Source organism: Mustela nigripes, chromosome 2, assembly GCF_022355385.1.
Source record: "Mustela nigripes isolate SB6536 chromosome 2, MUSNIG.SB6536, whole genome shotgun sequence".
Taxonomy (NCBI): Eukaryota; Metazoa; Chordata; class Mammalia; order Carnivora; family Mustelidae; genus Mustela; species Mustela nigripes.
The window spans coordinates 185590121-185617950 of record NC_081558.1 but is presented as its reverse complement, the minus strand read 5'-3'; the positions used below and the strand labels follow the sequence as shown (position 1 = coordinate 185617950).

At 35.5% G+C, this 27830-nt stretch overlaps 1 pseudogene; it reads left to right on the top strand.

Annotated features, from left to right (window-relative positions):
* The first annotated feature begins 3018 nt into the window (after nucleotides 1-3018).
* Nucleotides 3019-27830, top strand: part of LOC132010610 (dnaJ homolog subfamily A member 1-like) — a 46719-nt pseudogene continuing 21907 nt past the window's right edge.

Here is a 27830-nt window from a genome sequence, read left to right as displayed (position 1 = left end):
CATCTGGGCAAAAGGCTTTACAGCTTTTAGACATTAAATGACTCACTCTGCAAAGCTCTTTCCAGACTAATGGTGGCTCTAATTTCTCTATTAGGCGGACCAGAATATTAGGGAGGCAAATCTTTGCTATTATGCTCCCAGAGAATGAACTCCCCCAAAGCACAGCTGAGTATAATAGCTGATAAAACCTTGAAAAGTGCGAGGTTAAAATTGTGTTTATCCGCACCATGCCATCTGTATCCCCTAACAGCTTGAATAGGAAGGATTTGTTCCTAAAGCATTATTATTTTTACTAAAAATTGTCCTTGTTTTTCACTACCCTGAGGAAATAGATGGCATTGTAAAAATGAGACTGCATTTATTATAACCTGACCTATGGACCACTTTTTCAAAAGTAATTTGGTCATTTGACATCATATACCTCCCGGTGAGAATAAATAGAAATAATGTTTTTTGTTCTCTTCAAGTTCAACTTGCCCTTTATGTCAGCTTCCTTTTCACATCCTTTTTTTCCAGTTATCCATACCATCATTTGTTTATTTTAAATGAACCTCTTTCCAAGATATTCCTGAACTTATCTGCCAAATTTAATATTTTACTGTTTTATTAATATGATGCTAGATGCCAATACGGTGTTCCTTGAGAGATATTAACTAGAAAAGGGCAAGTGGGACTTCTGGGTATACAGGGAGTAGTATTTTGGGAGTTTGTCCTAATTATGTAGCTGTGTTTCACAGTGTGAAAATTCACAAGGCTCCAAACTTAGGATTTGTTTACCTTCTGTCGGAAGGTGTTACACTTCAGTAAAATTTATCAAGAAAAGATGGCCTATTTAATAAAATTCAGTAATACCCAGGACATTGGTTGAATAAAATAGAATAGAATTTGTCAAGAAACAAGTTTTCTGAGGAAGGTGGAACTATTAAGACACTTCTAAATTGCACTTTTAAATAAATTATCAAGGTACAACATCTTAATTATCTCCAACTAAATAAGTAAACACAGGTAAGAAAGATTATCTGAAACTGTAATCTTTACTTCTCAAAATAAACTGTTTTCAGGTACTCTAGATGCAGCAGGTACACACTAGCAGCTAGATTTCTACTCAGTTATTATGGGGCAAATACAAAACGTTTACATGTCCCCTAAATGCTCATATACTTTTTTTTTTTTTTTTTTAAGATTTCATTTACTTATTTGTCAGAGAAAGAGAGCACAAGCAGGGGAGCTGCAGGCAGGGGGAAGAGCAGGCTCCCCAAAGAGCAAGGAGCCCTGTGCAGGGCTCAATCCCAGTACCCCGAGATCATGATCTAAGCCAGAGGCAGACACTTAACTGACTGAGCCACCCAGGTGGCCCAAATGCTCACATATTCTTAAAAATAAAGGTAAAACTACTATACTAACATGTACATCTAGGTTGGCTATGGAGCATCCCTGCTGTGATCCGGGTTTGTTGGTAGCACGTTACATTAAAAAAAAAAAAAAAAAAAAAAAAAAAAAAATTTAGAGGCACCTGGGTGGCTCAGTGGGTGAAAGCCTCTGCCTTTGGCTCAGGTCATGATCCCAGAGTCCTGGGATCGAGCCCCACATCGGGCTCTCTGCTCAGCGTGGATCCTGCTTCCCTTCCTCTCTCTCTGCTTGCCTCTCTGTCTACTTGTGATCTCTGCCTATCAAATAAATAAATAAAATCTTTATAAAAAAATTTAGATGTAAGCCTTCAGTAACATGAGAAACTGAAAGACATAAACCCAAAATGCTTTTACCTTGACTAAGGAAGACTGCTTTCAACCTTAGAATGCTGTTTGAATATAAGAAGTTTCTTTCTTTATTAACTACACAAGTGGCGTTATTAAAAATGAATTAAATCATCCCAAATTATCTAGTCCAATCTTTCCCTAACATGACAGCTATCTAAAGGAGGTAAGGAAGAAGCCATGGAATGTATAGTAAGAAGAATTTCAGAGGCAACTATGGAAAATTAAAAGACAGCTGGCTTAGATTATCAGACATTCTAAATTTCTCTTATCAGTTCACTCAGAGGAAGAAAATTCCCCAAATCAAGAATTTGTCCCCTCTGGGGCCCCTGGGTGGTTCAGTCGGTTGAGCATCTGCCTTAGGCTCAGGTCGCGATGTCTGAGTCCTGGGATTGAGCCCCTTTGTTGGGCTCCCAGCTCAAGAGTCTGCTCCTCCCTTGCCCTCTGCCTCTGCCCTCATCCCCCAAGTTGTATGCTCTCTCTCCTGCTCTGCTCTCTCTCAAATTTAAAAAAAAAAAAAAAAAAGCTTTTGTCCCCTCAAAGATATTTAATAGGTGAATAGATCTCCCTGACAGGGCAAGATTATCTGATAGTCTCTGTACATATATATGCATAATTATTAACTAAGTGAACATTTGAAGACTGGGTACATGGGAATGTTTATTCGCTATAAAGATTGACTAGGTAAATAGATGATTTTTATCAGTGAAGCAATGGGTCCAAGTGAAAGGTTGAAAAAAAGAAGATAATATGATAAAAAGTTCCAAATTAGCTTGCCACTCATTGAGGGAGCAAATAAATTTATAAACAGCTTAATGATAATATACTGCAAAATACTTAATATCAAATAATTAACTAATTATAACAGTTTGAGTCAAGGAAAACAAACATTGGAGAATTAACCTTTCAGTATTTGTACCCCTTCTGGGAACATGGTGAAATTGCATTCTCTTGTCCCCACACTATCATGAGAAGAGCCCTCTGTGTGCCCTTCTCATACACTCCCCATGTGCTATACATACACTCTCTGCTATAAATAAATGAAAGACAAACCTTTTTTTTTAATTACCAGATTTTTATGTTCATGATTACTGCAGAAACCCGGCCTACACTTACTCATATATACATAACCAAAGGCAAACAGTAATGTCTAATGTTCATCAAACAAGAATCAGAGGTTTAGTAGGTACGTGATAATAGTCATAAATGTAATTTAAAATGAATGAAAATTAATGACATCACTAACAAAAACATTCAAGGTGTAATGGGGAAGGTGAGATGCTTTTTTGACTATGGATCTGTATTGTTCAATGAAAGGCCTGCAACTTGTTCACATCTCCCTATGTCTACATACATGAACCAGAACCTCTCACACTGGCTCTGGTCTTAACTTCATAATGCATTTTGGTCAAAAGCACAGTTGCAAATGCAAAAGAGACACACGAAAATGCTTGCATATTTAGCTTATTTCTTTTTAATTTCTCTTGAAAACCTGCTGCCATGTGGATGAACTAGGATCGCCTGGTGCTTGATGAGGGACAGGTGCTCCCAGTCCTTGCCACTGACCCAGCTGACAAGCACCCTGACTGCAAGGCTCTAGAGTGAGGCCGTCCAAGCCTAGTGTCAGCGAGGCCCAGTCCAGCCCAGAAAATCTGTGCTCTACAAAAGCATGAGCTGAATAAATGATTGTTGGTTTAAGCCAATTGAGTTTGGGGGATAATTGGCTACATAGGAAAAACTAACCATTACAAATATTGATAGCAAAGTCCTATAGCATTCAACATGCATTCTGCATTTGCTCGATGGCAATTACCACATCAATCTGCAACTATCAAAAGTGAGGGAAAAGGTTCAGGTTGTTAATAATTCCATGCAGTATATAAATACACTTACTTTGGCAGAGTATATGCTCTCCTCTTGTTCTCCTGCTTTATCCTGGGCAAGCTTTAGGGGAAAATTTGGACTGCTGCTAGTGCAACTGCTGTGTATACTGACCCACTGTTGTCATGTCAGCCAGGTGCAAAGGAAGCATAGCTAGTAAGGTATGGACATTCTGAGGACATTCTAGACAATGGTTTAGTTCCTTTTTTAAGCTTATTTGTTTTGCTTTTTTTATTCAGTGATTCCAATTATAAATAAAACTTTTAATAATTTTGTTGTACACACACATCAGCAAATTCATTCTGTGTGCATGGAGTGCCAGGGTCATGGGGAACAGATCAGTCCTAAAGATAGATGTCAAAGCTTCAATAGAAGGAAGATAGTTCAAGAGAAGAAGATTCTAGAAGTTCATATTGACAAAGGCATGAAAGATGGCCAGAAGATAACATCCCATGGTGAGGGAGACCAAGATCCAGAACTGGAACCAGGAGATAATTATCATTGTTTAGATCAGAAGGACAATGCTGTTTTTACTCCTCGAGGAGCAGACCTTTCCATGTGTATGGACATACAGCTTGTTGAAGCACTGTGCCATTTTCAAAAGCCAATATCTACTCTTGACAATCAAACCATTGTCATCACCTCTCATCCGGGTCAAATTATCAAGCATGGAGATATCAAGTGTGTGCTAAATGCCAATTTATTTTAGACCATATGAGAAGGGTCACCTCATCATCGAATTTAAGATAAACTTTCCTGAGAATGGCTTTCTCTCTCCTGAAAAACTCTCTTTGCCGGAAAAACTCCTACCTGAGAAGAAGGAAGTAGAAGAGACTGATGAAATGGACCAGGTAGAACTGGTGGACTTTGATCCAAATCAGGAAAGAGGGTACCATTACAATGGGAAGAACATCATCCCAGGGGTGATGTCCAGTTTCAGACCTCTTAATGGGGCCAGTGAATACACTGCTGGCATTTTATGTGCAGTAGTGAATGACTTGAATCATAGCTCACTACTTGCTATTGTTTTTAATATTCAACTATAGTAGTGTTTCAAATGGACCAGGTAGAACTGGTGGACTTTGATCCAAATCAGGAAAGAGGGTACCATTACAATGGGATGAACATCATCCCAGGGGTGATGTCCAGTTTCAGACCTCTTAATGGGGCCAGTGAATACACTGCTGGCATTTTATGTGCAGTAGTGAAGGACTTGAATCATAGCTCACTACTTGCTATTGTTTTTAATATTCAACTATAGTAGTGTTTCAAAAGTTAAATGAAGAATAGACTCAAATATAAAAACTCAAAAAAAAAAAAAAAAGAGAGAGAGAGAGAGAAAAGAAAATGAGGGCACCTGGGTGGCTCAGTGGGTTAAAGCTTCTGCCTTCACCTCTGGTCATGATCCCAGAGTCCTGGGATCAAGCCCTGCATTGGGCTCTCTGCACAGCAAGGAGCCTGCTTCTCCCTCTCTCTGCCTGCTGCTCTGCCTACTTGTGATCTCTCCCCCTCTGTCAAATAAATAAATAAAATCTTTTTTAAAAAATGAAGATGAAATGCTGAAATATATATATATATATATATATATATATATATATATTCTAAAGTTTTGCTCTGAAAAGAACATAGAAATTGCATTACAGAGAGATGAACCAATTATGCAATGTTTGAGCTTATGTTTATTTTTTGGCCTGTTGGTTAATTGTTTTGCTTGTTTTGTAAGCTGAGAGGTGCATGATTATAACCTGGAATGCAAGTTCCAGAAGAAGGCAAGACATCTGATTAAATCAGATGTCTTGTCATCTGTGTCACCGGCATAAAATTCATGAGAAAGCTAAGCAAGACGAGCATTTAACAGAAGTAGTGATATTTTTTATTAATGTAGATGGAAAGCTAAAGGAGTATGAGAATAAACGTACATAGTGGACACTTTGGGGGTAGGAAGATAAGGAAAACACTATTTCTGAATTCTAAAATAAAAAAGAATAAAAATACAAATTTAAAGATGGTTGTTAGGGAAGGCAAGATAGGAGGTTTAAGAAGACAGAAGGTGAGAGATTATTTTTACCTTCAAACTGAACTTATAGAGCTCTAAAATAAGCATTTTCTTTCCTGAACTAATTAGGATAAACTGTTAAAAATATCTGACAAGTAATAAAATAGAGAGATAATAGGGTTCAAATCAAAACTCTATTACTAAATGCATGAATTTGAATAACTTGTATCACCATTATTAGCTCCAACTTTTCCATCTATAAAACACAAATGACACCTCAAAATGTGTATTCTAAAATTCCATGTTCCTTTATGGAATTTAGAACCCCATGAGTAGTTTTGAACAAACAGAGTCATTGGTGCTCCTGAAATTATTCTTACCAGTCTGAGCTCAAAAATAAGGTAGTGCACTGCACAAATCTGGAAGTCCGCAGACCTAACAACAGAAGTGATATGGTTGTGCTAGTGTGGGCTTCTCACATACTTGAAGTGGAAGTGAGCATAAAGAATTGATCCTCTTAGCTTCTTTCTCAGCACAGATTTATTCCCACCAGTTATTTGTTTTTCCCTTTTCTCTTTCCTTTGCTGAATATTCTGTAAGAATGTGCTCCTTTTAGGACATCAGTGGAGTGCCTGGGTGTTGGGATAACTAGTAGAAGCACACTATTTTCATTGGCTTCCTCCGTATCTTGCTGTTGGCAGCTCCCACTGGATCTTGAACTGGCAGGAGGAGACTGCAGCTGGAGATACCTGATCAGATTCACACTACCTGAGGGCACAGAAGGCCTCAGAGAGCAATGAGCACCAATGAGACTGTAAAGACCTATGAAACAAGAAATTGGCCCAAATCCCTCTTTTTCTTGCTGTTCAGCACAATTCCCTGTTTGCCACTCCGTTGAAGGCCCCATCAGTTTGAGTAATGAGGCTAAAAACCAACTCAAGATTAATTACTCCAAGGCAAGTGAGTTTTAGTCTGGAAGCAGCTTTAGATGGATTAACCACCAATTTCCTAATAGGTGGCACAGAGTAGTGGGGAGCAAATGGAAAGTAATGCACAGAGAAGGAAACTTACACAGATTTCCAGGTAATATAAAACACAAATTAAAATATCCATAATTCCTAATATAAAATATGGAATATCATCATTTAGTAGATAAGCTCAGCCTTGGAAAAATCATGGGATCTCAGAGTTTATTAGGTGGCGGTGCCATATTCAAACCCAATTCTTCCATTTTACTTTAGTCCAGAGAATTAAGTGTCTTCGCTCACTAATCAAATTTTAAAAAAGAAATAGGAAATGTTCTGGGGTCAATTAGCAGCTCCTTTCCTTTTACATGCAAGTTTTCCATAAGAAAATTCAATAAGTGTTTTATGGAATTTGTAGACCAAATTTGGTAACTTAGTAAGAATTACATAAACTGCTGAAAATAATTTTGAGGAGATAGTTTGTAATATTTAATACTTTATGGACAAATTATCTTTAATCAGTAAATTATCATTCATGAATAATTCCATGTTTGGCTACTTTGACTAAAGCAGTTGTATGTTTTAATTATCACAAAGTCTTCTGTAAACAAAACTGTTAAACTCTGCATCCTTCTCGCCTTTCTCCATTCAAAACGAAAGACAATTCTTCAAAGCAACCCGTCTTTTGTCTTACTAATTTTTGCATACCACACCACAGACCCTAGGGTGAATTCAGCATACGCTGCTAAATTTTCAATTAATGCTCTACCAAGCTAAATACATGAGAGCCACTAAATACAGTACATGGAAAGCAATGAGATTATAATGTTGCATTTACTCTTCCGGGTTTTTTTCCCCTCAACTCTAGGTAAAGGGTTTTAAGAGAAATTAAAGTAACTGTAACATAATTGCCTGTTTCAGTAAATAAGGTCACAATTTGCTCTTTATGCCAAGAGCTTAAATACAACTGCCAAAATAATACTACTGGTAGCAAAATGAGCAGTAATGACATTTTTGATCTTGTTCAAGAATAATCATTTTTATATCTCTGTTCAGTTTATTTCATGTATACATATATAATAAATTATTCATGGTATTACTCAAAAGCTTTACTTACAGTTTTAATTGAGCTATAAGTGACATAAAACATTATATTTGTTTCAGTTGTATGACATAGTGATTGGATATTTGTATACATTCTGAAATGATCCTCACAGTAAGTCTAGTAAACATTCATAACCTCACATAGTTATAATTTTTTTCTTATGATGAGAACTTTAAAGATGAGAACTTTAAAGATGTACTCTCTTAGCAGCTTTATGCAAATATGCAATATGGCATTATTAACTTTAGTCACCATGCTGCATATTACAACCCCAGGATTTATTTACCTTGTAAGTAGAAGTTTGCACCCCTGATCCCCTATGCCCTATTTATTTTTATATGATAATGCTTAAACAGCGCTTACTTTGTGCAGACAATACTCTAAATCTTTTTACTAATATTAAATTATTTATTCCAACATCTTATTTTGGGTCCTCCAAGAAGCAGGCACGATGGTAGGATGACATGTGAAAGCCATTTATTAGCAGAGATACCTATGTAGGATAAAGGTGAGGAATGAAGAGTAGAAAAGAAGAAGCTTCAGACTCCACAGCAGGCAAGGCATCTGGGGAAAGGAGAGGGAGAAGGAAGGATGTTCAGAGCAAGAGGCTCCGGCTATAGCACCGTTCCCAGAAAGATTCTGCCCAGTCAATGGAAGTCCCTGAACCAACGCAGCCAGTGAGTGAAGCCCGGAATCCTACAGAAGTGGGCGGTACCAGGACCCCTGCCATGATCAGTCAGTGATTGGGAGCATCCTGGGAGAAGGCTGGCTTCCGTGCAAATGCTAACATGGATGCAGAAGGTGGCATCCTGGGACAATGGCCAACTTTGCATTTCCTTGCAGCTGCTTTTAATGAAGGATATCTGAGCACTGCAACTCCATGCCTCTCGCCCCTCACAACAACCCTCTGAGTTACTTATCACTCCATTTTAATTATGAGAAAACAGAGAAATAGAGCTTAATTCAAGTCCCTAAGATCACATCTCAATGTCCAATCAAGCTACACAAATGTCCGCATTTGTTGTGATTATTTCATACGTTCTCTGACAAAATTCCATATGCTACATATATCTTTTGTTAGTTAAATAATTTATGAGAAATTCAGAAGATAATTCTACACTGTAGGTGTTAATATTTAGAATATTAACAGAACATTTAATTTCCATATGATCTGCTTTTAAACTCCTCAGTAGAAATTGTACTGAGCAACAAGGGATTGAGAAGGTTAAAAATGGAAAGAAATAATTCGAAGCTGCCTGCAATAGTAAATTAAAATTCTAGGGGGGAAAAAAAACTCAGAGAGGTTAAAATTCACTTTTCCATTGATTTTCATGCCCTCTTATACCAAAGCAATATGGACAACATTAGGTAAAGGAAGAATCAGATACCGTGAAGCCTTCTTTTCTCGGATTCTCATGGTTGCTAAAATAAACAAATTGGGTCATCTTTTCAGGCCACTGTCCTGTGATCTAAAAGTTAATTTTTATTTTTCAAGTTATAGCCGCTCAAAATCTGTGAGTACTCTCTGCAGTAGGAACACAGTGACCAAGATGCTACACATGGCAGCATCCTGTCAAACAAGGCTCTAATCTCCCGTTGAACATTTGCCTTAACTCTCTAGGTCTTCAGTTTCTCATGTATGCACAAGCGGAATTGGATTCTATCAGAAATGTGAAAAAAGAGAGGGTCATCAGTCACCTGAGAAGTCTGGAAAAAAAAAAATCAGGTTTCCTGGCCCAGATGCAGAGAATCAATTTAATTAAATTAGAGTGAGGACAGGGAATTTTCTAAAAGTGCATTAGGATAGATTTGGTTTGGGAATCACTAAACTAGATTAGCTTAGTTATAAAATTCTTAAAAAAAAAAAATCTCTACTTACTTACTTAATGCTAACATTTAAAACTCATTTACAAAACTGCTTACATTCAATTAAATTTATTATGATTTCTTTTCATCTATGCCATGTAATCAGGAAGACTATCAAAATATATTGCGATTGGTTTTTAGCCAAAGATCACCTAAACTGTAACATTCTAATGCATAATGTAAATGAGAAACATAATCCATCTGCTTAGTAGGATAATGAAATCTTTTGTATCAAAACTTAAAAATGTACACATATTATCTACAATGACAAGCTAATCAATTATTCGTAGAAATGCTTGCTAATTTATTTGAGACAAAATTTCCCATGACTGGAGTGCAAAATTCTTTTCAAGTGGGCATTCTTTGTGCATCTGGAAGCCCAGCCTTCCACAGTGCAGTCTAAAATTTCAGTTGAATGATGTTTTTAATTTCAGTTTCTCTATTTTCATATATCAGTGGTAGATTACCACTTCATGTTACAATTACTCACAGTGCTTATCTGTAAAGGAAATTCAAAAACATGATGTGAACATAATGTGCTACCAGCACAAGCAGACACCACCGCTCCTGCTCCTATCATACCTTCTGTCAATGTGTTCATTCATAATAATAAAAAAAAATACACCTTCAAGGAAATAATTTGATTAAACCTTATCAGAGCAACTAACATTTCCTATTTGTGTGTAACATTCCAAATACTCAAGAATCAAAAAAGCTCATCTGCATAGCAGGCAGGTACACTTCATGGCAACATTTTTCAACATACAGCAAGGAGACAGTGAGCTCTGTTCTTGTCTTTGTTTCTGTGACACTGCAGGTGTGCAGCAAAGAAAACTGTGCGGTGCTGTCTTGATGTTATGGTTTGGAAACTTGCCCAATCGCTGCTTAAAGCCTCTTTAGTAGCTGCATTAGATAGCTTACCTGTATTATGTAACTTAAACTTGCTTCCTGCTGCTTCTACCACAGCTCCCTCCCAATTATATACACTTAGATATTATTTTAACCCAGAGCTTATCACTCGTTTATACAAAGACCATTAAAAACATTGTTATGGGGGAGCCTGAGTGGCTCAGTCAGTTAAGGGTCTGCCAGCCCCTTTAGGTCATTATCCCAGGATCCTGGAATGGAGTCCCACATCTGGCTCCCTGCTCCACGGGGACTCTGCTTCTCCCTCTATGCCTTCCCCTGCTCATTTTTTCTCTCTTTCTCTCTAAGAAATAAAGTCTTAAAAAAAAAAAAAAGAAAGAAAGAAAGAAAGAGAGAAAGAAACATTGTTATCATGCTAATTAACTATATTCTCCACTCAATTCTGAAATCAGGAAGAACTACGGAGTGAACTGAAGATGAAAGACCAAAAGGGACAAGAGTTATTATCATCCTTTTAGGGATCGTAAGGGAAAATATTCTTAAAACCACATTTGAATTTTGAAGTATGTACTTAAAAGAATGATTTAAGATCCCTGCCATAAATCAAGCAGGACAAACATGCAGAACGGAAAACGTATTTTATCAGCTTCATCCCATTATTTTTAAATTATCTTTATCCCATTCTAATCCCATTGCTCTGGAGGAATCAGTATTCACTGGTAAGTGTCCACTCTGCCACAGCTTTCCTTACACCGTTCATGTGTACACCTAGAGATTTTGGAGCTTTCCATGTTTATTTTAACACCAATTACACAGTCTAGTAACTTGCTTTTTTCCCACTTGCTTTTTTTTCCGTCAACACTTAACTTCTCCCTTCCCTAACCAGCTCACTCCCTCAAGCTCCCTTTTCTCTCTCTCTCTCCCTAACCTCCTTCCTTCCCGCCTTCCCTGCTTCCTTCCTTCCTTTCTCTCCCTTTTCTCTTCTTCCTTTAATCATCCTATGACTGTGCATGGGAGGCCCATTAGAGCTCCATCAGGAACCTGAAAGCAATCTAGATTTTCCAAGCCTGGAGAAACTAGGGGAGCAGAGTTCAAAATAGAAACTGCTCTTGGCTTTCGGGAGAGATCGGCAGTGCAGGGGTTTGTTGCCTGCAGGATTAAGAAAGAGTTCCCACAGAATCCACTGCAAACCTCCTGCTCTCTGTCCTTGGACCTGCCCGTCATGCTCTTTCCAAAAGTTGTGTAATAGCCTCTCAATGGTAGCATCTAGCCCAGATTTCTGCTGGCAAGAGAGCCTGGTAGAACAGATCAGCTTCATCCCTTGAGAGGCAAAGGATAGTGTGGAAGTGGAGGAACAACCCAGTAGAAGATTTGACATTTTTGAGACTTCACATAACTCTAATTTTTTTTTTTTACATCACAAAAGATTTTTTTAAACATGGCTAAGGATCGGTTTATGTTGGAAATCTCCATCCCTTCTCTGTCAATCTTTTAGTCTCTATCTCTTGCTTGCTTTCACTTTCTCTTCCATATGATTTTCCAACCTCCAAATTTTTTTAAAATTTCATAAGTATAAACTTCCCTGTAGGTATTTGGTGTGTGGGGGGGATTTTAATTCCTTGGACTAGGGACTAAATGGGTCTTGCAATATGCAAACTAATGCTTTTCAATTTTATTAAATTTCCTCATACATTTTTCTTTGAGAATCTCCCAACAGCAATTCTGTGTGACTTTCAGAAGCTTCTACTCATTGGATATATGCTTTACTGAATTGATATCTATTATTTTCTTTCATTTTCCATTTATTTACTTTCTAGTTCTATTTTCTGAAAGATGTCTCCTAAATTTTATCTTCTAGCCTTTCTTTGAGTGTTGTTGGTATTTTTTTTAATTTATAAAATTTTGTACTTTAAAAAAAAGTTCCTTTTATATTACTTTTTTTCCCCCATAGATGGAATATCTTCTATTAGATCTCTTCTTAGGCACTGAAGCTGCTTTGCATACATGTCAGCACTAAAGTTGGCAGTAGGTTGGGAAGGACTGGACATCTCTGATAACAGGGCTAACACAGTGGTCCTGCTATTTCTAGTCACCTTTTCCAGTGGTTAGAGAAAGGCAACTTACTTCTACTTATTGACTTGTCAGTCAGATGACTATCATGTTCAAATTCTATAGGTTATAAGTGAAGAAAAGTGAAAGGTGATATTCTAGGAGCTTCTACTACCAATTCTCCCCTAAGTCTCTGACTAGTTCACAGTCATAATGAATAAATAATTCATTATTTGCAAAGAGTCTGGGAAAAGAGTGTGTGTGTGTGTGTGTGTGTGTGTGTGTGTGTGTGTGTTTGAGGACACTACACTTCAATAATTTGGGTTTCTGTTTCTGTGTAAATAACTAATCCTTTTATAGTCCATCCCTTTGGCAAGCTTACTATCAAGTGGCATACTGATTCCCATATATTGAAAGATGCAATCTTTTCACAAGGGACAGACCCCAAAGTTCACCCAGTTACCAAACAACCTCAAAGCCCAGGATGTTTGCTTCCTGTGTATGTCTGTATCAAGACAGTAGATGATACGTCATAGTCCACTAACTTGAAGTTAGTAGGCGCATCCTCTGTCCTCAATAGTAATGAATGTATAATGATGGGGAAAGAATCATATATCTGTAAAAAAAAATTTCCCTTTAGAAAGCATACGAAGAAATTACTAGTGTATAGTTCTACCAAATACAACTGTGCAAACATAACATAAACTCCTATCTGGAGGGAGGCTCTAGCTCTGCTCTCTGGAAGGTATTTCCTTATCAATTTCACTGGGCTAAAACAAAGGTGGACAATGGGAAGGATATCCAGAATTCCTAAGGGATATATAGTTTTAACAGCTGACTCTGTGATGGTATATGCTCAGGGGCCTTGAAATTATTTTGAGGTACTTACAGGCACAGGCTGCTATAGGTTGAGAATGGAGTTTCCTTCACAAAGGAAATAACAATAATAATAAAATATTAATACTCTCATTCACAAACATAATAGATTTCAAAAATTCCCTTACACAGTAACATCAGTGGTTACATTTGCAGTATATGCCATCCTAGTGAGAGATCTAGTATCTTTGTAGGAGATTTAGGATATTTTGGAACACATCATTTTTTAAGGATATAAGAAAACACAATAAAGAAAGTACAAAATAAGATGTCACAAAATCCAGTTTGTCTCTACATCTGTATTTACTAGATATTTGGCTTTGAACAAGAAACAGACATTTCTTAACTTAGTTTTGCCTTCTTTAAAATGCTATTAACCTCTATAGGAACAAATGAGATAATATGAAGGAAAGTGTTTTGTGGATTATAAAATAGCCCATTATATTAGGTATTATTGTTATGACAGCAATCACTGAAAAGCACCTACTATAATAGAAAATTTTCTTTATATCAAGTATGTCATAAAAGAAAAGAATTATATAATCTGCTGAGCATGCTATCAAGTATTGTATATTGCTCAAGGGACATTTCTATGAGAACTTGGCATTGCTATTCTCTCAGTGTCAAATGCATCATTGTGGCTGCATTACAGAGCATCATTATTCGGGGCATCTTTCACAAATTTCACATTTAATGAATATATATAATTTTATTTTTTGAAGCAAAAATAGAGAGTGTGGGTTCTTATGATTGAAAAGGATTGTAATTTATTGTAGAAATAAATTCTTATCAAGGGCTGTGTGCCCTTGTTTCAACAAGCCTTTATTAAAAGTCCAGTTCAGCTATATTTCTTAATGGCTGATGAACTATGCAAAAACATACTGGACACTGGGAAAAAAATCTGGGGCTAGTCACAATGTGCAAATATAGATGTATCAGTCTACACTTCCTATTGTGCAGATGGATTTTTTTTTCCTAGTGCTCCTGGAATGAATCCATAATATTCTGTCTTATACACTTATCTAGGGCTCCAGCCCAGGGCAATCTTTTCATTGTCAAGAACCAGTGTCAAAACACTGGCATCAGATCAGTAAAATGTAGACAACAAAGCTACATTTTAACCACCCAGACAAAGAATGCTGGACTGGCTGCACAGATATTACTTTTGTGTAGAGAAAATTATTTAAACAGAGTGAATGACTCATTTTCATATAACCCAAGCAAATTTTTAAAATTTAATTTTCAGGAGTTTGTATATGTAAACATCACACATATGTGGTGAAATGTGCAATTTTTATGTTTGTATCATTGTATATATATATATCATTATATATACATGCATACATTTGCATATAAACATATACACACTTATATGTACACATCATGTATACACACATTTTCACAAGTGTACATATGCATATTATACATGACATATTTATATATGATTATCATATTTTTACAGTGGGCAATCTATCTCTGTTCCAACTTCATCTAACCTATACAAACAAAAAATAAGGATCATTACTGTTTTGAGCTTTTATGTTCTTGATGTTGACTACATTTATACAAGTGACAAAGAACATATGACCTAATACTCTATTACATAAAAAGTAACATACCATAGCACTCTTTTGCACCTTCGTTTAAAAGGTGTATGCATACTATATGCATATTAATACACACCTTCTTCATACTTATAAAAGGTACATAAATTCTACTCTATGATGATTCATAATTTAAGTGGTCCCTTCCTGATAGACAGTAGCATATTAAATATCATTTAATGTTTAAAGATTACTCCAAAGGGAATCTTCAATATATTATTTCCTAAGAGTGCAATCAGACATCCTGGTCAACCTAGACAACCTACGAACCTGGGTTTCTCATAGGCCAACATAGAAGAATCAGAAAGAAATAGAACATCTGAATGACAAATGCCAAGTAAAGAGATTGAATTAGTATTCAAAACCAGGGAAGAAAAGCCAGGACCAGATGACTTTACTAATAAATTTTACTAAACATTTGAAGAAGAATTAATGTCAGTCCTTCACAATTTTTTCCAAAATTTGATGAAGACAAAACACTCTCAAGCTTATTTTATGAGGCAAGAATTACTTTGATATTAAATTCAGATTAAGGGGCGCCTGGGTGGCTCAGTGGGTTAAGCCGCTGCCTTTGGCTCAGGTCATGATCTCAGGGTCCTGGGATCAAGTCCCGCATCGGGCTCTCTGCTCAGCAGGGAGCCTGTTTCCTCCTCTCTCTCTGCCTGCCTCTCTGCCTACTTGTGATCTCTCTCTGTCAAATAAATAAATAAAATCTTTAAAAAAAAATTTCAGATTAAGAACAATGTAAGAAAATAAAACTATAGGTCAATATCCCTGATGGGTATAGATACAAAAATTATCAACAGGATACTAGCAAACCCAATTCAGCAGCAACTTAAAAGGATTATACACTATGCTCAAGAAGAATTCATCTTTGCAATGCAAAGATGGTTCTACATACCCAAAGCAATAAATGTGATATGTCACATTAATAGAATAAAAGAAAAAAGTCACATGATCATCTCAATAAATGAGAAAAAAGTATTTGATAAAATTAAACATCAATTTATGATAGTCTCACCCAATTAAGTACAGAAGGAATGTACCTAAAGGCCATATGTGACAAGTCCATAGCTAACATCACATTCAATCATTACAGGTTTAAACCTTGGGGAGCCTGGGTAGCTCCTTGAGTTAAACATCTGCCTCTGGCTCGGATCATGATCCAGGGTGCTAGGATCAAGTCCTGCATCGGGCTTCCTGCTCTGTGAGAAGTCTGCTTCTCCCTCTCCCCACCTGCTGCTCCACTTACTTGTATTCTCTCTCTCTCTCTCTCTGTCAAATCAATAAATAAAATCTTAAAAAAAAAAAAGCCTTAAACCTTTCCTCTTAGATAAGAATTCCCATTCATACCACTCTTATTCAGCATAGCTTTGGAACGCTGCCAGAGCATCAGGCAAGAAAAACAAAATTTGAAAGGAAAAATTATCTCTGTTGACAACGTGAATTTATATACAGGAACTCCTAAAAATGCCATTAAAAACTTATTTGATCTAATCAACAGATTCAGTGAAATTTCCGGATAGAGAATTAACATGCAAAAAAAATAAATAATAAGGTTTCTATACACTAACAATGAATTATCAGAGAAAGATAAAGAAAACAATCCATTTTATAATGGCATAAAAAGTAATAGATACTTAGAAATAAATTTAACCAAGAAGGTGAGAGATCTCTACAGTGAAAACTGTTAAGACACTGAGGAAAGATACTGAAAAAAATAAAAATAAATGGAAATATTTCCTGTGTTCATACGCTTGAAGAAAGAATTAATATTGTTAAAATCCCGTGATAGACGAAGCCATCTTTAGATTCAATGCAATCATTATCAAGATTCCAATGGGATATTTTACAGAAAAAAAGAAAAAATTCTAACATTTGTATAGAACCACAAAAGATCTCAAGTGGCCAAAGCAAACCTGAATAGGAAGAATGAAGTTGGAGGCATCACACATCCTGATTTCAAAGTATATTACAAAGTTAGGAGTCAAAATACTATGATGCAGGCATAGAAACAGAACATAGATCAACAGAACAGGTTCAGAGCCAGAAATAAACCCATGCATATATGGTCAACTAACATTTAATAAGCAAGACAAGAGTACCCAAAGGAAAAAAGATAGTTTCTTCAATACATAGCACCGTGAAGACTGGAAGGTCACATGCAAAAGCATGAAATTGGACACCTATCTTGTCTTAATCACAAAAATGAATTCAAAATGGATTAAATACTGAAATGTAAGACTAGAAACAATAAAATTCATAGAAGAAAACATAGGGAAAAATCTTCCTAATATAGGTCCTGGCAGTGGTGTTTTTTTTTTGTTTTGTTTTGTTTTTTTTTAAATACATAACATCTAAAGCACAAGCACAAGCAACAAAATAGAAAAAGAAACAAGTGAGACTACATCAAACTAGAAAGCTACTGCATGGCAAAAGAAATGATCAACAAAATGAGAGGCAACCTATGAAATAGGAGAAAATACCTGTGAACCACACATGTGATAATGGGTTAATATCCAAAATATATAAGGAACTCATACAACTCAATAGAATATAATAATAATAGTAATAATAACACTCGAAATTTAAAAAAATGGGGAAAGGACCTGAACAGACATTTTTCTAAAGACATACAGATACCAACAAGTACATGACAGGATACTCAATCTCACTCATCATCAGGGAAATGCAAATCAAAACCATAATGAGATATCACCTCATACCTGTCTGAATGGCTATTACCAAAGAGACAAGAGATAACAAATGCTGAAGAGGATGTGGAGAACAGGGAATTTTGTGCACTGTGGCTGAAAATGTAATTGGTGTAGCCACTATGGAAAACAATATGGTTGTCCCTTTAAAAATTAAAAAGAGAAATACCATATAATCCAGCAATTCCCGTTCTTGACATATATCTAAAGGAAACAAAATTGTTATCCCCAGAGCTATGTGCACTCCTATATTCATTGCAGCATTATGTACAATAGCCAAGACATGGAAACAACTTAAATGTCCATCAGTGGATGAATGGATAAAGGAAATACAATGTTATTCATTCATAAAGAGAAGAAAATCCTTTAAAAAATTTTTGTTGTCTTTTTAATAATGGAAGATTTATCAAACAAGGGTTAAGTTATTTTATTATTTCTTTATAGTTTCAGGTTTAGAATTTAGTGATTCATTACTTATATACAACACTCAGTGTTCGTCACAAGTGCCCTCCTTAACATCCATCACCCATTTAACCCATCTTCCCACCTACCTACCCTCCCTGCAGCCCTCAAAAGATATCTGCAAGTGACATATCTGATAAAGGGTGATTACCCAATATATGTAAATAATTTATCAAAGTCAACACCCCAAAAATAAATAATCCAGTTTAAAAATGGACAGAAGACATGAATAGATATTTTTGAAAGACATACAGATGGTAGGCTAACAGACACCTGAAAAGATGCTCAACATCACTCATCATCAGGGAAATAGAAATCAAAACTACAGTAAGATATCACCTCACACCTGTCAGAATGGCTAAAATTAACAATATAAGAAAGAGAAGGAAATCCTGCCATTTGTGACAACATGGATGGAACGTGAAGGCATTAAGTGAAGTAAGTTAGAGAAAGACAAAATGTCTGCATGATACCACTTTTTATGGGGATTCTAAGAAACAAAAACAAAAACAAAACTCATAAAAACTGAAATTAGATTTTCCAGATTTGTAGAGAGTGGAGGAATGGGAGAAATATGTGAAGATGGTCAAGAGGTACAAACTTCTGGTTAGAAGTCCTGAGGATGTGATGCACAGGTTGGTGACTCCTAGTTGACAGTATCGATTCTATATTTGAAAGTTGCTAGGAGAGTAAATCTTAAAACTTTTCAGCACTAGAAAAAAACTGTAACTACGTGAGGCGATGGGGAGTTAACTAAACTTTGTGGTCATCATTTCAATATATATACATACTCACATATACACATATATAAAGTCATCATGTTGTGCACCCAAAAGTAATACAGTATTATATGCCAATTATATCTATATAAAGCTAAAAAAAAGAAATAAAGTGAAATTAAAATCTAAAAATATACATATTCTCCACTTTGAGATTTTCAAAACACAGTGTTATTGTAATTAAAAATAAAGCATTTTTCCAAGTCCCTGTGTAGAGGGATATGTAAAGAAATAACCTCCATGCTGCAACTTTATCTCACATCTTTCATACCACCAGAAAATTCTCAAAAAGACTTCTGAAAATTCATTGCATTTTAAAAATATTTTTAAGTTTTTAATTCCAGTTAGTTAATATACAGTATTATATTAGTTTCAGGTACATGATACAGTGATTAAACAATTCTATATATCAGCTGGTGCTCATCATGACAAGTGCACACCTTAATCCCTATCCCCTATTTAATCTACTAACCCCCTCCCTGTAGTGATGATCAGTTTGTTCTCTATAGTTAAGAGTCTCTTTCTTGTTTTTTTTCTTTTCCCCTTTGTTTCTTAAATTCCACAGGAGTGAAATCATTTGGTATCTGTCTTTTTCTCTGACTGACTTATTTTGCTTAGCGTTGTACTCTCTAGTTCCATCCATATCATTGCAAATGGCAAGATTTAATTCTTTTTATGGTTGAATACTATTCCATTGTATGTGCGTGCTTGTGTCTATATACATACATATATATCTCTTCTTTCTCTCCCTCCCTCCCCTACTTCTCTCTCTCTACACACACATACACACACACATAGATGGGTATTTATATATATTTATATTTGTATATATATTTATACATAGATATATTTACATAAATATGTATATATGTATATGTTTATATATAAATAATATATGTATACATTATATAAATATGTATATCTATATCTATGTATAAAGAATGTATGTATACATATCCCATCTTCTTTATCCACTTATCAACTGATGGATACTTTAGCTGCTTCTGTATCTTGGCTATTGTACATAATATTGTTATAAACATAGGGGTGCATTTATCTTTCTGAATTAGTGTTTTGCATTCTTTGGGTAAATATCTAGTAGTGCAGTTGCTGAATCATAAGGTAGTTCTATTTTTAACTTTTTGAGGGAACTCCATATTGTTTTCCACAGTGGTTGCTCCAGCTTTCAATCCCACCAATAGTTCAAACAGTTTCCTCTTTTTTGCATTTTTGCCTTACTCTTCCTTGGCTTGTTGATTTTAGCCATTCAGACAGGTGTGACACAATATCTCATGGTAGTTTTGATTTGCATTTTCCTGATAAATAATGATAAGCATCTTTTCATGTGCCTGTTGGCCATCTGAATGTCTTCTTTAGAGAAGTGTTTTTTCATGTGTTTTGCTCACTTTTTAATTACATTGTTTGGGTTTTTTTTATATTGAGTCTTATAAGATCTTTATATGTTTTGTATACTAACACTTTATTTATTGACATGTCATTTGCAATTATCTTCTGCTATTCTGTGGGTTTCCTTTTAGTTCTGTTAATTGTTTCCTTTTCTGTGGATAAGTGCTTTTTTTTGTTTTTTGTTTTTTTTTAAGATTCCATTTATTTATTTGACAGAGATCACAAGCAGGCAGAGAGGCAGACAAGAGAGAGAGAGGAGGAAGCAGGCTCCCAGCTGAGCAGAGAGCCCTATGTGGGGCTCGATCCCAGAACCTTGGGGTCATGACCTGAGCCAAAGGCAGAAGCTTTAACCCACTGAGCCACCCAGGTGTCCCTGTGGAGAAGTTTTGTAGGTTTTTTGTAGGTTTTGTTTTCATTTTTGTTTTTGATGCAGTACCAATGGTTTATTTTTGTTTTTATTCCCCTTGCCTCAAGGGATCTATGTAGAAAAAATCACCTAGAGCCAATATCAAAGAAGTTCTATGTTTTTTATGGTTTCCAATTTCACATTTAGATCTTTCACCCATTCTGAATTTATTTTTGTGTTTGGTGTAAGAAAGTGGTCCAGGTTCATTCTTTTGCATGTGTCTATCCAGTTTTCTCAACACCATTTGTTGAAGACATTGCCTTTTTTTTCCATTGGATATTCTTTCCTGCTTTGTGAAAGATTAATTGACCATGTAATTACAGGCTTATTTCTGGGTTTCTATTCTGTTCCATTGATCTATGTGTCTGTTTTTGTGCCAGTACAATACTGTTTTGATTACTATAGCTTTGTAATATAACTTGAAGTCTGGAATTGTGATGCCTCTGCTTTGCTTTTCTTTTTCAAGATTGCTTTGGCTATTCAGGGTCTTTTGTGGTTCTATACAAATTTTAGATTATTTGTTCCAGCTCTGTGAAAAATGCTATCTATTTTTTAAATACTGAAAGGAAAATCTAATTCTAAAATATTCACCCAGAAGTCTATGCATTATTAAAATATTGAGAAATAGATGTATCCTTGTCCTCATCAGCTCAGACCTCTATAATAGAATACCATAAACTGGATGGTTTATACACAACAAGAATTTAATTCTCACAGTTCTAGGGACTGAAAATACAATATCAGGATGCTGACATGGTCAGGTTCTGGTAAGAGCCCTCTTCTAGGCTGCATACTGCCTTGCAAAGAGCAGATCATTTTCTGTTTTTCTTTTATAAAAGCACTAATCCCATTCATGAGGGCTCCACCCTTATGGCCTAATCACCTCCCTAAATCTTTACCTCTGAATACTATCACATTGGGTATTATGTTTCAGCATATGAATTTTAGAGGAACACAATCATTTTATAGCAAACCCACAATTAAAATACCACTAATTTTATTGTCTTCAATACTTGAAATATACTTTTAAATTTTATCAATTAAAATTGCTGATAATAGATTCACACTTACTTAGGCATCAATAGAGAAGTAGAAAAAAACAGAGAGATTAAAAAAACTACATTCAGTGTCATTGGATAGCTCACAGAATTATAAGGAAATTTAATACAATCAGATTTCCAAAAGTACACAATTTTGAGTTTTATAAAGAGAAGTACTCATTTTCAGGTTCTTTAAATTGAGATTCTTATTATAAAAAGAGAAAATCAGATTAGTTCAGATTTTATTTTGTGTAATAGCATGTCAGTTCTCCCCCCTTATGTGCCCAGCACTATCAAAAGCTAAAGAACTAGGAAAGAGCATAACCACTATGAAAGAGTTGTTACCTCACCAAAAGAAAAGTCAGAGTTGCTGATGATAACATGTTTTCAGAAAACCTTTTAAAATAGTAATCTGTGATTAATAATTTTATTTATATATACATATATATTTCACATTTAGAAACATATTTCAGACATCTATAATTGTCATTTTGGTTCATTTCTCAAAATGATGTACAATAACTTTACCAAAAGTAAGGAATAATAAAAACACATCTCAACTTTTGCTATTAGGAAGTAATTTCTTCCACATTTTTCAGGCAAATGAAAGACAACCACACGATTAATTTCCCTACCTTTTCTTGGCATGCAGGAAAATCTTGAGCTATCTCTTAAAATTTTTCATTACATACTTTTTTTTATCTTAATCTCTTCTCAAATACATTTATCAGAGGCAATATAATTTAATATTTATATGAAGTAACCCATGGCTGTTAACATATTTTGGCAATATTATTATGAAACAAATGTTTCCCTGTTAGAGGATGAGCTGATTCATAAGGATTATTATGCTACTGACTACAATGTCAAATGGTGATGTCCAAATAGCAAGCCACAGAATTAATCACTATCAAAACACATATTTTTGGTATCACAATGAGGCAGTGGAACTACACAGGTACTCTCTTTAACTTCTATACTGTAACTAGATAAGGAAGAAAGAATTGTTATCATTACTGCTTTTTCTAGAAGTCCTGGTTTATCATGGAGAAACCTCTCCAAGATTATTTTTAAAAATTTTTTATTTAAATGCAATTTAGTTAATAATAATATATAATATATATTAGTTTCAGTGATAAAATTTAGCAATTCATAAGTTGCATATAACCCCAGTGCTCATTACCTCAAGTGTCCTCCTTAACACCCATGATCCAATTACCCCTTACCCCAACCACCTCCCCTCCAACAACACTGTTTTGTAGATTTCAGTGTCTCTTATGGTTGGCCTTCCTCTCTGTTTTTATCTTCTTTTATTTTTCCTTCCCTTCCCGTATGTTCATCTGTTTGGTTTCTTACATTCTAAATATGAGTGAAATACCACCTTTTATTAAAACTTAAAAGATAATGTCCATATTTCATAATATAATGTAATATACAGCTAAAACTCATTTTTACGATGTATATAAAACATCAACAGCCAAACTGATACAATGACATTTGCTTTTAGAAAACAGATGGTAAGAAAGCATAAATATATTGGCATAATATGGGTATCTCAAATGTGACTCTAGAAATATATTGCAGAGTGATGGTTATAAGATTATTGAATAAAAAACCATGAGTGCCTTCTTATCAATTAATTGAGTACTCTGATACATGGCTCTGTTTAGAAACCGTTACTAAAACGTTAATGGTTATAAGCACAATGCAAACTATTTCATCATCATTTAATTGACCATTCTGAATACGGTATAAGGTACTGAGAGTAAAATGGAGTAGAGACTATATTAAAAGCTTAAATTTTTAATAAGCTTTATATAAAGTAACTAATTAAATACATTAACTGCAAGGTTAATGTTGAGGCCCCAGTCTAAAACGTTGGAAATATAGCTTTAAATGTTCTAATTAAAAGCCCTTTCAATTGAAGTTATTTCTTTAACAGGAAGTTTAATTTTATAGAGTAGTACAGGGAACTAAAATTAAAATTCTGATTTCATACACATACACTCACAGAGTCAGTCATATACACCTTATTAGTAACTCAGGCTTCCCGTAACTCTATGCCATTTATACTAAGGCAAAAAATTTTATCTCAGTGCCTCATTTGGTTAAGCCTCTGACTCTTGGGTTTGGCTCAGGTCATGATCTCAGGGTCACAGGATCCAGCCATGTATCACACTCGAGCTCACAGCAGAGTGTGCTTGAGATTCTCTCCCTCGTCCTCTGCCCCTCCCCTGCTTATGTGTGCTCTCCTCTCTCTAAAATAAATAATTTTAAAAAATTAAATTCTGATCTTGCTATAGTTGACCTCTTATTGCAATGTCTGGATTTTAACTATGATTCTTATATGCACAGTACAGCCTGTCAGTCTCAACTTTATGTACTTAATAACCCTAACTTCATTTATCTTTATCACATTCACTAATAATCAATATTTTGAAAGTGTGGAACCAAGACAGACTCTCATCTTCTCACTATAGAACTTTATCAAGCTAAACATCAATCAATTCATGTTGGATAAGTATATTTAATAATCTAAAAGGCCACCTATTTCCTTTATATTCTAGCCCACATTTTTTCATCTTGTCCAAAACCTATAATGAAAGACTTTATCAGGGCTTTTCTGCACCCAAGATTCATAAGAAAACTAATGTAATGTCAGAAAACCATGTCAATACAGGCAATCCCTTAGGATCTCAGGAATTCAGTCTTTTTTTTTTTTTTTTAAGATATTATATATTTATTTGAGAGGAGAGAGATAAGGCAGAGGGGAGTGGGGGGCTGGAGGAAACAGAGGGAGAGGGAGAAGGAGACTCCCTACTGAGCAGGAAGCCCTGGGGCTCCATCCCAGGACCCTGGGGATTATGACCTGAGTTAAAGGCAGACGGTTACCTCAGCCCAACCTGGTGGTGGTACCTGTCATCCCAGCTGCCTAAGAGGCTGAAGCAGGAGGATCACCAGAAGTCCAGGAGTTCTGGACTGTAATGCACTATACAGATGCAGTGAACACACTAAGTCAGGCCTCAATATGGTGACCTCCCAGGAGTCGGGGACCACCAGGTTGCCTAAAGAGGGGTGAATCGGCCCAGGTGGGAAATAGGAACAGATCAAAATCCCTGTGCTGATCAGGAATTCAGTCTTAATAAGATTATTAATATATCATTTGCCTAATAATCAGAATTGTGGTGAATATCAGAGAGCATTTTGAGAATTAGTGATCTACAGTAAACCTTAAAAAGGAAACAAGCTGATAGAAAAATTTATGCATATTCTGGTTGACATGTTAACAGAGGAATTATATTTCCTAAATGTAGTACAGTAATGGCATAAAATTAGGAAGCATGAACAGAATACCATTTTTATATATGAAGCATACCAACTGTTCTACTTACTGACCATGTGACATTAGGTTAGTAATTCAATCATAATGAGTTTCATTTTCTTATAAAGGAAAGTTAATAATACTTACATTTTGGAGTTTTCAGAAGAGTTAGTTCTAATGTGAGTAAAGCACCTAGTACAGGTCTGAGGTATTACAGATGCTAAATCTAGAGTTTCTTATGATATTGGAAAGTAAGCCAATTTGGAAGACAGGCCCCAGGCAAGGGTAGTCATTTGATTTATCATTCAGGGGTTATGCTGTCACTTAAAAACAGTGAGCTGATGTTTAGGAGATATGGATTCTTGTTCAATTTGCCATTTGCCCAGCAGGCTGATCTATCATCATGGACCTAAATGTTCAAAGCTTTAGTTCTCTCATTTATAAAAAAGAGATTTAAAACAAGTAAGATTAAAGCCATTTGACATTTATATTTTTTGAATCTTATAGTTAAGCAAAAGTTTACCTCTTTAATTATATCAATAATCTCAATATGCTGAGTTATATTAAATTGGATCTTGAAGAGCTGAAATTATTTAAAATGGCTAGAAATCTGTAATGATTCCCTTAACTCTTCTTTTTGGTCTACTCTTCTTCTATCTGAACATTTTATTTACATGATAGGAATGGTATAGCCAAGTATTGAAGATATTGCTTTAAGTTCTCTGTCATATCAATATTACACAATTTATCAAGCCAAAGGGTCATGCCTCCCTTTTCTTTCATATTTTGACCTTCAAAACCTCTATTCAGTGTCTCCTTGTTGACTCTTTTTTGCAATATAAAATACATTCCTAGCACTGGCTTTTCTGAGACTTTCCTACCAATGTTAGTGCCCCCTTCCTACGTTTATAAAACAAAAGATAGCTTTTCCTAAGTTCTACCTTCATTTTTTTCTGAGAAGAGACTTCTACCTGTTATATTACCCTGTTGTTGTAGGCGAGGAAAAAGAACTTTCCCTCTACTCTTCTAAGTTCTTGGCTGAGAACTTTGTAATAAAAGATTAACAAGGGAAGGAAAAAAACCAAACAAACAAAAAGAATTTTATTAACATGTAAACTTCAGGGATATATGGAAGAGACCCTGGGAAAAATGAGTAACTCCCGGAGGCAGCCTAAGATACTAGCTTAAATACCATTTCCTGCAAAAGACAAAAGAAAGTTGTGGGGAGGCCAGTTATGGTAAGGTTACCAGGAAAGATCAGATTTTCCTGGTAAGGTAAGAGTAGTATTTCTTATGCTTAAGCAAGGTCTTCTCCATTGTTAAGATTTTCTTGTGATTTAGAGTTGTCTTTTCTTCCCAATACAGAGAGACGTCCTTACCAATGGAGATCTCCTTTGTAAATGTAAATTTCCCTACAAACAGATTACTTCTACTTTGTTTTTAGAGTTTCTCCTGTGTCTGCTCTTACTCAAAATAACCCGTCTGCCAAAGAGGCATATTTTTTTGGTGGCATATTCTGTTACCCTTTACTGTATTTTTCATATTTTACCCATAGGCACCATCTGCAGATACTTTTCTGCTCCCAAGAATTAGCAACTACCATGAACTAAAAGCAGTAGTAGGGCTACATTTTTTAGACCCTAAAAATACAGGGTGTTGGGGAGATTTTAATGGACAAAAACTGAGGTAAGCTGTAGATATTTATTTTACCACATGTGGAGAGCAAGATGGATTCCCTGTCAAGCAGGGGCCTGTGTCAAGCAATGACACAAGAAGTTAAGGGCACTGCACATACCAGATGCCATTAAGACCAGCACCAGCTGTTAACATCTCAGAAGTGATTAACAGAGTAGGTCTGCAGGATTCCACAACTGATTAAATCCCTTTAATAAGGGAGGACTTTTGCAGCGAACTGTCAGACTCCTCAGATATTGACCTGTCTACCACTTCAAAGGGCAGCTGTTCTGCCCAATCTATCTCCCAAGAGAAATGAGATCCTTCGCTCCTTGAACATCATAAACAGTAATGCCAAGAACTGACCCAGATCCGACCAAGGCTTTATCTCAACTGTACGCCCACAAACGGACTTGGTGTTTGGTTCATTAACTTTCTAGACCCTGTGCTATCTTGTCTGTTATGTGATTTGTCTTGTGTTCAGCTTTTTGTGCAGTGTAAAAAGCCAACTTAACCACGTAGTGAGATGTCATTGAGTTTGGAATCCTGAACCTGCTTTATAATTATATTAACCTTGCTTTATGACTGAATAAGCTGACATTGTGGCAAGATACAACTCATGTGTGCATCTTCTTAGCTCATGACAACTCACAATGTCTCTAAAATCTTCTGAATAGGATGTATAAGCCATGGATCATGGCTGCTTGTCATCCTACTGACCAAAGCAAGTCACATGATCAATAACAAAGAAAATGGAAGAAGGGACAAAATAATATCAGATACTACTATTATCTATGAGAGCCATAGAAGGTTCACAATTACAAGAGTAAGGAGAAAATAAAGCAGGATTAGTAACTGCATATAGAAATAGTGAAAACTGAATCTAAGGGATCAATTATTTTTACTATAATTCTAGACTACATGCCATTCATGAAACTTTATATTTAATTATTATATCTCTGGATGTATATATTTATGTGTTTTTACATTAAGCATAACTTTAGAAATTTGATGACTAATACAATATTAGTCAGCCTTATAGTTCAATAGTTTTTCTACTACA